The sequence below is a fragment of the Arvicola amphibius genome, chromosome 1 (genome assembly GCF_903992535.2).
Source record: "Arvicola amphibius chromosome 1, mArvAmp1.2, whole genome shotgun sequence".
In the NCBI taxonomy this organism is placed as follows: Eukaryota; Metazoa; Chordata; class Mammalia; order Rodentia; family Cricetidae; genus Arvicola; species Arvicola amphibius.
Window position 1 is genome coordinate 134,070,377 of NC_052047.1, and position 12,090 is coordinate 134,082,466.

The window sequence follows — 12,090 nt, forward strand, 5'->3', positions numbered from 1 at the left end:
CTGGCTTCGGGATCCTTTCCCACTCATGTGTCCTCTCACGCCATCTGGCTCAGAAGGTTCTGGGGCAGCCTTCTAGCCCTTTTGCTAAACATTTGCATTACATACGCATGCACATGTGTGTTTTAATATGGACCCTGCCTTGCACACTTGCATAGATAGCACTCTGAAAACTGGTCTCAGTAGTGTATCTTAAAGGACTTCTTTTTAAAATCCTAAGAGTAAAGATAAAGATCTAAAGTTCTAATTTTGCCGGTTTCCCAGCAATGGAGGTGGAGGCTGTTTCCATTCTGTGCATCTGGAACAGTGTCACAAGACTGTTTTCTAGACATGCGACATGCATTTTTTTTTTGTCATCCCGTGTGAGGGTTTCTGCGCAACACTCCATTTATAGCTGAAGAAAATGAGACAAGGTGAGGTGTATAGACAATTGTTTTCAAAAGTCACTTAATGACTTAGTTTGGACCAGAATGGGTATCTGGAATCTTCCACTAAGGTTCAATTCTTTGGAGCACAAGAGAGAATTCTAGGATTTTTGCAGAGGGGCAATTCTCATGGTCACATGGAATTCGGAGCTCATACCCTTCCTCCTGAGCATCCTATAGTCCATGTGCAATTAAGGTGAGCTCCTGGGACCCGCCTCTGCCTGCCCCTCACAGCCTGCTTGTATCCCCACTCTCTCCTGTGTAAAGCCTCTTAGCTCTGCCTGGGAGCCTTTTCGGCCTGCTCTCGCTCTGCTGTGGTGCTCCCCGAGAATCCTCAGATGCTCGGAGGTAGCCAAAGCACACTCTCCATGTTCCCATCCCCACCTCCACTTTCCCCCACTTTCCCAGCCCCCCCCACCCCAACCCCCACCCTGACTCCTGCACAGCCATTCTACTGAACGAAGAAATAGACATGGTGATGGTCAGAGGAAGAGTAGCCCCTGTAACTTTGTCCCAAGAGGGTCAACTCCTTGCCCCCACATCACCAGTTCATCCTGCCTGCTGCTGCTGCTGGACAGGTCTGCCAACATCAGCCCAGATGGAACCATCAGAGGACCTGCTGCCTGAGCACTCAGTGGCTCAGCAACCTCCGCATAAGGGTTTAGATAGGATCCCTCGGTAATTTATTCCTGCCCCTGGGTTATTATTATCCCCATTGTACAACGGAACAATAGAAATTGGAGTTGGAGGGATGAGCAATGCGCCCACAGACCCAGAGTTTCAGCGTGCCTGCTCTGCTTCTGGGCTTGGGTCCTCCCTGCCTTCTGGGTACTGCTGCTGTGTCTCTCTGGTAACATACATGATACGGCTGAAGCCACCAGCAGAATGCAGGTTCCTCTTTGTGGCCTTTCCTTGTCCTCTGCCGTGTTCTAGGGAGCTTCTCCTTTACAGCCGAGCCCATGAGAATCTGCTCACACAGTCCCCAGGAAGAGACCCATTGACCTCATAGAACGGTCTGTTGCAAATAAAGCAGATTGAACACCCTGGGACTGGGATATTTTTGCTTTGGAGGCAGGTGGCTCAGGCAGAGTCATCCCTAAAATAGAGGCATGTGTAAAACGCCTGCTTCAGAGTCTCTTTGCAGGAAACGGGAGACCGGCTCACCTCTCAGGCCCTAGCCTCCAGCCATATGAGGTCTTTTCTGGGAACTCAGTGTGAGAGATTCATCCCCCATGAGGGTATTAAATGTCAAATCAGGAGAGGGGCTATATTTCAGCATCCCACCCACATAGGAAGGAACCACGGGCCCAGAGTCAGGGCAGCACAGCCATGGGTGTGGGGGGGGGGGACTCACAAACCCTAAATCGAAGAACAAAATCCTAGAGGAGTTTAGTGCAGATATGTTGATCACAGCTCAGAACTGTCATTTCTGAAAACCTGGTGGGCAGGGGATATTAGTGGCAGAAGGTGGACAGTTTCAACTGTTGAGTTTGTCTATCAAGGGACTGCTTTGGCCTCCTCAACAAATCTGTGACACTTGACGGAGACTCTGCTGTGCTCACTGGGGCCTGGGAATGACATGCTCCAGGGGTTATTGCATAGTGCCCTGCTTCGGACAAAGTAGCTCCAAAGGACATTATATGGCCAACTGGGGCAACCGGAGAACAGTCTGGGAGTTTGGTGTCTAGAATGTTCCAACATGACGGGAAAGTGGAGACTGTTGGCTGAAGAAAAGTACCAGATTATAAAACATTATGTACAGAGTGATCTCATTTGGGTAAAGTGAAAATGGAATGAGACATACTAAGGTGTTAAAAGTGGAAATCTCTGGAAGGCAGGGATGGCAGAATCTTCCTTTTTACCATCGCCTGCCCGTGTCTTCCATTTGCTCCCAATTTATATGCAGAGCTCCAGGAACAACGCGAGACTGTTTAAAAATTAAAAACCCCATCCGTTTGGGCCATTTCAGTAAGTGAGCGTGGCAGAACAAGGTTACCAACCGAAGGCAAGCATTCCCAGGAGCTGGGGAGAAAGCACTTAGGCAGGAAAGGAGGCTGGGGAAGGTGACCCACAAACAAGGATAGGGAAATGATCGGTATGTTTGCAAATGCTCAGCCTCATTAGTAATCATGGAAAGGCAAAGTAGAACAAAGAGCCAAATTTCTACCCCTCTGATTAATGTGCATTGAAAAGATGAGAAACTGGGTCTGAACTGAGGTGTGAAGAGGTGTCAGTGGGCGTGGCCACTCTCTCCATTGTAGAGATTATTAAACCTTACAAGACTTCTACACACATCAATTCTACTTCTGGTCTTCCTTCCCTTCCTTCCTTCCTTCCTTCCTTCCTTCCTTCCTTCCTTCCTTCCTTCCTTCCTTCCTCCTTCCTTCCTCCTTTCTCCTTCCTTCCTCCTTTCTTTCTCCTTCCTTCCTTCCTTCCTTTCTTTCTTTCTTTCTTTCTTTCTTTCTTTCTTTCTTTCTTTCTTTCTTTCTTTCTTTCAGTGCAGGGGGCTTCTTCAAGACAGGGCTTCTTTGTGTAGCCCTCACTGTCCTGGAACTAGCTCCCTGTAGCCCAGGCTGGCCTTGAACGCACAGAGGTCTGCCTGCCTCTGCCTCTGCCTCCCGGGTGCTAGCATTAAAGGCATGCACCACCACAGCTCGGCTCTGGGCTTCTTTCTTAAAGAAAAGGACAAACCAGAATGAAGCAAAAAGCAGCTAGGGCTGAGTACATGGCTCAGCATGGGACACTTGCCTGACATATACAAACAAGACCCTGGGTTTGATCACCAGCATTGAGAAGAGAATTTCCCTATCAGGTGGAAAATGTGAAATGTATTACACTATTTACAATTCTGAAAAGCTTTAAGTCTTTAGGTCCAGCCCCTGGAGGGATTAACAGTCCTTAGACTGATTATCCCAAAGAGGTTAAAAGACTATGGGCTGCTCTTGTCTGAACACTGAGAAGTATGCTCAAGTATGTTCTCCCCAACTGGGGAGAACACGTGGGCAGAAAGAAGTATGAAGAAAAGAGAATAATGAAACCCAGGGCTCTCTACAGCATCCTGCTGAGGTGCAGGATGACAAGTAGACCTGACCTTCTCAGCTTCCATGTATCCAGATGTTGATGGGAGTCTACCCAGGGTTTTGGAAAGTGACCTAGCTTGCAGGAGTGCAGGCAGATGAATGAAACCAGGGACAAATGGCAGTCACTATGTGCTGGTCAATTCTCACACACACCCGGGAGCTGGTCAGGGGGCCTCATCCCCAGAAAAAAAAAAGCCCAGAAGCAAAGGGAAGTGAGGCCAGCTCAGAAGTAAGACCCAGGCTAGAAGGTGTGACCATAGCAGAGGCCTGATGCCACGGTCAATCTTCATTGCAGACTTGTCAGGAGTTGGAACAACCTAGAGTGTCCATGAGAGTCTTTCCAGAGAGATTTAACTGAGAAGAGAGATATTATCATGATTATGGGCAGCATCCTTCCAGGGGACTGGATCTCAGGTGAAATAAAAGGGGAAAAGGAGAACTTAGTGGACTTAGCACCAGCACCCCACACTTGGCAGCTGGCTGTGGTTATCATGTGACCAGCTGTCTCATGTGACCAGCTGTCTCATGCTCCTGCTGCCTCAGAGCTACCCCTGCCAACATGCTTCTCCCGCCAACGGACTGAGTGCTCGCATTGTGAGCCCAGACAAGCCTTTCTACGCTTGGGTCACTTTGGTCAGACATTTGTTGCAGCATCACTTGGGAAGTAGCCTCGGGGAGGCAGAGATAATGCATAGTTGTCTGACTGTAGCCAGACCCTGGCAAAAGCAATGCCGTCTAGGGAGACGGGTGCGAAGGGGACTCTCCCATCTCAGAAGCCTGGGTTTCCACAGAAACAACCAAGACAGCCCAGAATGCAGCCTGAATGATGAGGCTGTGCCACACTGGGGCAGTGCCATCCCCGAGTTCCTTCCTAGTCCTGTCTCCCCAATACTCTCCACCTCTGACACCTTTTCCTTGTGAGGCTCTGGGCAAGGGGTTTCAGCCCTTTGTTGCTTTTACCACTATTGGACACCATGCTTATTCCCCAGGGATTTCCATGACAAATTCCAGCTGCGGACTTTGAACTACCAGCACTTCCGTATCTCTTGACTCTGGAAGCTTCATGTTAAAATTCAAAGCGTTGGCAGGACCGCGCCTCCTCCAAAGGCTCAGAGGCAGATCTTTTCTTTGCTTCTTCCTGGTTTAATGTGGTTGCTGGCAGTCCTTGCTGCTCCTTGGCTTGTGACAGCATCATCTCTTCTAGCTTCTGTCTTGACACAGCCCTCTGCTTTCTGTGAGTCTCTCTGTCAAAAGTTCCCTCTCCCCATAAAGGTACCACGTACTGGATTAGCCTCCTCACCCAAGAAAACCCTGTCCTAGCTAATTAATTACATCTGCGCAGGCCGTTTTCTCAAATATGGCCACATTCTGAGGTTCCAGGGAGACTTGAACTGGAGGAATGGAGGCTGTACGTCACTCGGTTGCTCTTATAAAATAGGCTCTTCTACATAACCCACTTAGGACAGATCTCCACACATAGAAAGCGCCATCTAAGTGGTGCCAATGACTTCTCTCCAGATGAAGCCTGGGCTACCATATGGAATTTTCTTCAATTTCAAGATGCAGACCAAATAGTCCAGCCATAGACAGCATTGGCCCAGTTTTATTGTCAGTCACCCAGGCTGTCCAGCTTGTCTTCCTTTACTGTGGGATGAGAGTGGACAAGGGAGAGAGGACCCCCAGGAAGCATCGAGGTCCTCAAGCCTGCATCTGAATACCCTCCCCTCTATGAGGGATGTATCACAGCATTTGAGGCCACTCTGTCTGCTTCTTTAAAAAACAATCTTTATGTGTGTGAATATCTGGTGTATGTGTGATCCTCCTGCATGTACGATGTATATATGTGTGAGTGTGGGCATATGTGTGCCACGGTGTGTACTTGATGGTCAGCGGCAACCTTGGGCCACAATCCCAGCCTCCACTAGGGTGAAAATAAAGATTCTTTAATATTTGCCATTGCACACACCAGGCTGGCTGGCTGAAGAACTTCTGGGGATCTCTTGCCTCTACTTTCCGTCTCAGCACAGGCGCCCTGGGATTACAGACGCACACTTCTGCACTTAGTTTCCTATGGGTTCTGGGGACTCAGGCTCTGGTGCTCTCACTTTCACAGCGAACACTTTACCCACTGAGCCCTGGCTCTCCAGAGCCTTCGGAAACTGTGAACATTAAAAAAACTCAGCCTTGGTCTGTTTCCAACTTAATTCTACACAAAAAAAATAACCTATGATCTGGTTTTCCCTTGAAGAGCTCAGATCCTCTGCGTTTGTCCACCACACATGCACGAAGCATGAAGTTGACCATCGGGAAGATGGGAGCTGCGCCTCATCTGTTTTTCCTCTAACAGCTGTTCGAGTGTAAAGTGCTGCTGCCCCGTGGCTCAGGCATGGACACCTGACCCCAGCTTGGCAGTCAGGGCCTCCCTGGGATTTGTCCATGTCTAACTAATGGATGAGGGTAGGTCCCCTTTGCCAGTAAACCAATAAGACATGAGGGGGTCACAGCCTTGGTCACCATGTTGTCTACTGGACTAATGAAGCTGGCAGAGGGAAAAAAAGTGGAACACAGCAAGAAGTTGGAATGGTTGTATAAGGAAAGGGCTCTATTCTATCCTACTCCCAGATATCCTCAGGGACGGAAACTGCTTGTGGGCTCAGGTGTTCCTTGACTCAAGGTGATCTATAGCTCCCAATCTCCTTCTAAGCAATCTCTTCTTTTGTCTGACCTAGTTAAAAATTGGGTTATAAACACAATACTCTTGCTAAGATAACTGGATCTGTGTCCGTGTAGTTTCTGTGTAACCTCTGACCTTCTGGAATAGATCTAATGGGAAGAAAGGAAGAAACTGAGCAACTAATTCTAACTGTGGTCAATGAGAGAGGTGGGGGGGGGAGACTAATATGTTAATATGCACTCTGGTTCCTAGTTGGAAGAAAACAAAGGCATGTGTTGTATTATTAAACTCAGAAGACAGTGCCCCCCCCCACACACCCCAGATGAATATTCAGGAATAACCTAACAATTCTCAGAGACAACAGTGGGCAACATCAGGCTTGTTTCTTAGATATTGGTAGGCAGGTGTTCTCTGTATCTAGATTTCCAGTTGTGAAGATTTTTCTAACCATATTTCATAAGGAAAAGGATTGGATTGGGGAGAAACTTGGGTGGTACCTTAAGACTGGAGAGGGGTCCATGCCTGTGGGGGCACTGCCGTGTCATAATGTGTTGCCCACATAGCTGTCCATTGACCTGACACATGGTCTCCATTCCCACGGGGCAAACAGCTTCTGCTGGTGACATTTGTTTGCAGACAGAAGCCTCTATGGCCTTACTGGGGGGCCTTTTACACCCTTCCTATGGCTGTTGCTTGCTCATACCCAAACCTGAAGCAAGGTGTGGGGTTGAGGAGATGGTTCATCCAGTGAAGCGCTCACCATACAAGGATAAGGACTTGCGTCGGATATCCGGAAACCACGTAAGAAGCTGTACATGGAAGTACATGTTGTGAGGGTGGAGACAGGTAGACTCTAGCCAGCTCAGCCTAATTAGCCAGGCTGAGGTCTCAGCGAGAGACCCTGCTCACTGCAGGTCACTGCCCACATTTAAGTCTTTCCCTTTTGTCACCATCCCACATGTGAGTCCCCTCTGGACACGCCCCCATGGACACACAAGTGGACTTGACCAGCCCTAACATCTCTTAATCCACTCACGCTGACAGCCAGGACCAACCACCACAATAGCGAACCTACGTTTTCCTGGATCAAGTGACTGTTCACGGCGCCATGGAGCAAACTATCAGGAGGTGAAGATGGGCTGAATAGACGGGAGCTTAAAACCCAGCGCTCCCATGTGCACCTGAAGCACGTAGCCTGTCTGGCAGTTTGCTTGCCCAGAACATCACAGTAGAGAACTGTGCTCTTTTCTTGCACAGCCACGGTGAAAACAGTGCTTATCATGGTCTTGAGAGTATCTTAAAAGTTCTAGACATAGTTCTTCGTGTCCAAGGACTTGTTACACTTTCTAAGTGTGACGCAACAATCCCTGCCTGTGAGACCCTCGTGCAGCAGGCAGCTGTAGTCCTGGGTCATTCACCTGGAATCCTGGCGCTGCTTGCACTGCCCAAGTTACCCCAGCTGGGCTTCAGGGTTGGGCACTAAAATGCTGCTTCTAGAACACCAGCATGTTCCGCTCTGGACAAACCAGCTTCACAGTGAGGCTCAGTGTGGCTCAGTGTGGCCCCAGCAGAGGGTCAGACACTATTCTCCTTTGCTCTCATGGATAGCCTAGCCAATCAGAGCACTGTGCTGCACAAATATGTCCCTTCCGCATGTTTTGAGACTCCATCTTGGCTTCTTTCCCCACTCTGCTCCCATTCAAGCCTCCTGACTCTCAGCCCCTCTGTAATGGCTAATTTCAGCTTTCAGTTTAGCAGGATCTGGAATACCTGGGAAGAGAGTCTCAAGGAAAGATTGTCTAAATTAGTGTAGACAGACACTACCTGTTTGTTTCCTGGCTGCCCGAACGTGAATAATCACACAGAAACTATATTAATTACAGCACTGTTTGGCCAATAGCTTATGCATATTTCTAGCTAACTCTTACATCTTAAATAGAAATTTAACCCATTTCTATTAATCTGTGAATCACCATGAGGTTGTGGCCTACTGGGAAGGTTCTAGCAGGTGGCTGGCGTCTTTTTCTTTCGGCAGCTACATAGCATCTCCCTGACTCCACCTACTTTCTCTCTTTATCTCTGCTCGGATTTCTTGCCTGGTGTTAATAAGCCATTGGCCAAAACAGCTTCTTTAATAACCAATGGTAATAAAACGTATTCATAGCATATAGAGAGGAATCCCACATCAAATTAGGTGGACCTGTGGGCATGTCTACAAGGGACTTTCCTAATGGATTAATTATGGGAATCTGCACCACCTAAATGTGTGCAGCACCATTTCAGATATGGGTCCTGAAGTGCGTATCAAGGAGATAAGCCAAGCACAAACTTTCAAAAATTACACGAAGAGGAACGATTACCTCCTAACTACTTTCCCCAGGCTAGCACACTCCTGCTACAAAAACTAGGCAAATATTATAAAAGGATAAATATAAACAGGTACACTTTGTGAACACAGATGCAAACGTTCATGATATAGCCCAGGCCAATAGAATCTTACAATACACCAAAGGGATGGTAAATGAAGACAAGCTGCAATTTCTTTCAAGGAGGGCACGGCTGTCTCAACTCTCAGTGTAATTCACTGAATTAAAATGGAAAGAAAACCTCACAATTGTTCCCATGGGCATAGCATTACGACGATGAAATCAGCTCTCCTTGGTTGTGCACCCCACCTCTGAAAAATAAATAAAAAGGAACCTCCTTAGCTTGATGCATGTTAGGACATCTACAGATTACATCCAGCTAGACACTGTAATCAATGTTGAGAAACTGAATGCTTTCACCTATGATTGGTAATAAATCAAGGCTGCCAAGCATCAGTGCTACAAGTCAAAATAAATAAATGGTTTAAATAGTGATCTCTCTACCCTCTCTCTCTCTCTTTCTCTTTCTCTCTCTCTCTCTCTCTCTCTCTCTCTGTCTGTGTGTGTGTGTGTGTGTCTCGCCTCTCCCTTCCTCTGTCTCTCTCTGTCTCTCTCCATGTAGCTCAGGCTGGCCTCAAGCTTGCTATATATCCAAGGAAGACCTTGGTCTCAAGATCCACCTAGCTCCACTTCCCAAGTGCTGGGGTCACAAGCACACATCACCATCTCCAGTAAATTACCCTTTCTTAACGTGATTAAAGAAATAGACATCTGTGCAAAGCTAACAATGGGCATTGTAATGAATAAGGGACAAGACACAACTGTTTCTCTGAAAACGCGAGTCAAGTGAAAGCCACCCCACCGTCATCTGATACGGCACAAGAAGCCCTGGCCAGTGGAACAGACAAGGAAAACAAAACCATTGTTTTGGTTTAATTCATAGACAACATGATTACAGATTCACAAAAACCAAGAAATGCATGAAGCCACCCTAAACTCACGCATATGCTAATTCACCGAGGGCCCAGAACCAGCCCTCCCCCCCACCCAGCACAAATCAGCTGTATTTGTGTATGCTGGCGGTGAACAAATCAAGAACAAATTTACAAGACAATGGCACAAATGGTGACATTAAAGCATAATATGTGTGGAGACGAAAAAGGAAACACAAGACGGAAAATGACAGTGTGCTGAGAAGACCTCGAGGAAAGCTCCCAGACAGAATTCCCTGTTCAGAGACTGGAGGATTTGAGGTCTTTAAAACGACAAATCTCCTCAAACCAACCTCCTGGTACAATGTTACCCAGTATAAACCCCAGCATGTTCCTGGCCCTGCAGCAGCCAGGCTCTAAGTCCATGTCTATGGTTGTTGTTACCACCTAGGCCTATTCAGATGCCCAGGTTCTGGTCAGCCACCTGGGGCCATGTTGGCCACTGAGGGCCATGTGGCTACCATGTCCATACTGATCTGGGTGACCCGCATTGCTATAGTGGTCATGGTGAGGTCCAGACCCGGGATGCTGCTGAGGGCCATGTCTGGGTCCATGGTCTTACCATAGCTGGGGTCTGTGTTAATGTTCGAGGCCCATGATGCCACCAAAGGCCATACGGATGCCATGTATGGGTCTGTGGCCCTATAGCAGCCAGAATTTGAGTTGGTGTCTGTGGCTTCTGTTACCACGGAGGGCCATGTGTCTCATGAGGATGCCTGGTGTCTGGTCAGCTACCTGAGACCATGTTGGTATCCGTGGGCCATGCTACCACCAGGGCCATACTGTTCTGGATGACCTCAACTGGTCACTGAAGCCATGGTGATGTCCAAGCCCAAGCTGCAGCCGAGGGCCGTGTCTGGGTCCATGATCCTGCTGCAGCTGGGGTCTGTGTTGATGTCCGTGGTCTGTGTTATCACAGGGGGGCAATAGGAACCATGTAATTTGAAACTCAAGATACATGCTGAGCTGCCCCTGCCCTTTGAGGGCCCTAGGATAGCTGGAACTGCTCCTTACTGGACACTTTAACAAGAGAGCTGGTCCCCACACACAGGAGAGATGGCCACATCCCTCACCATGGGCATGGGGGAGATGGCCCCAAAGGTATGGGCCTAGGAAAGCTGGCTCCATTCCTGGCCTGAGGGGGGTGGTCGCATAGGCCTGGAGGGACCAGCTCAACTACCTCCCAGACCTACATCCTGGAACTTGGTTGGCCCACCCTAACATATGCCCCACACGTGACCTGCTGGAGTTCATAAAAGGACTGGTCCTGCTGGGCCAGAGTCACAGGATCCCCACACTTGGGGCAACAGCAGGGTATCTGAGAGGAGTTTCGCTGAGGTTCCAGTGGTGATGGTGTGCCAGAGGCCAGAGGTCTTGAACCAGACCAATGGCTCATTTCAGTGAACATTGAAGGTGGGACCGATGGGACAAAAGGCTATACTGCCTGACACGCTGCAGCTCCCAATGCCACACAGGACAAATGAAGAGGTGTTGGAGAGGCGGGAAAGAAGGAGGAGTAAAGTGGTTTTTGTTTTGTTTATTTTGTTTTAATTAATTTGGGGATGCTGCAGGAGTGAGAGGTGGATATGGAGGGACTGGGAGGTGAGCAGGATTAGGGCGCATGATGTGAAATTCCCCCCAAAGCAATAAGGAATTATGATATATAATATACATATGTATTCCAGAATGCTTTTAAATATACATATATATTTAAAAACTTGGTAAAGCTTGTAGGAAAAATTGAAAGAAAAAGAATGAAAAAAGAAGAATAAAATAGAAGAAATTTTATAACATTATATTGTATTTGGAAGTGTTAAAAAAAGGGGGTATTAAATAGGCTTTTATGACTTACTATGAAGGAAAAAATAATCAAGAGAGTATAGACTGGTGTCAAGACACACCAAGAAACAGAATAAAATAAAGAATACAGCAAATGTCAGTGGTTTTGACAAAGCCCCCCAATGTAATTTAATGTAGGAAGCAAAATAGGTTCAATCTAAGCTGCTTAATAACGATATAAAAAATAAACTCACCTCAACCCTACTTTATACCATACACAAGGATTAATTTGCATGAGCCCTTTGCCTTGGTATAAAAGTTAAAGATAGAAACAAGGCTTCTAGAAAGAAAGAAAAAAATTATTGCCAGCTTGGATTGATTTGGGGAAATGTTTACAGGAAGCAGAGAGCAGTAATCATAGAAACAAGATAGGCTCCGCTTCATGAATATTAACAAGTTTGGTTTCATGAATATTAAAAACTTTGACTTCATGAATAATGAATTTCTCCTCATCATTCATAAAAAGGTATGAGGAGATGGCTGAAGAGTGCTTAAGAACACTGCCTGCTCTCACAGAGGACCAAGGTTCAGTTCCCAGCACCCACATGCTAGCTCATAACCATACATAACTCCAGTTCTAGGGGATCTGAAACCCTCTTCTGACCTCTGTGGGCAACAAGCAAACACACACACACACACACACACACACACACACACACACACAGGCAAAACACTCACACACGAGAAATAAAATAAGTAAATCTAAAATATTAAAAT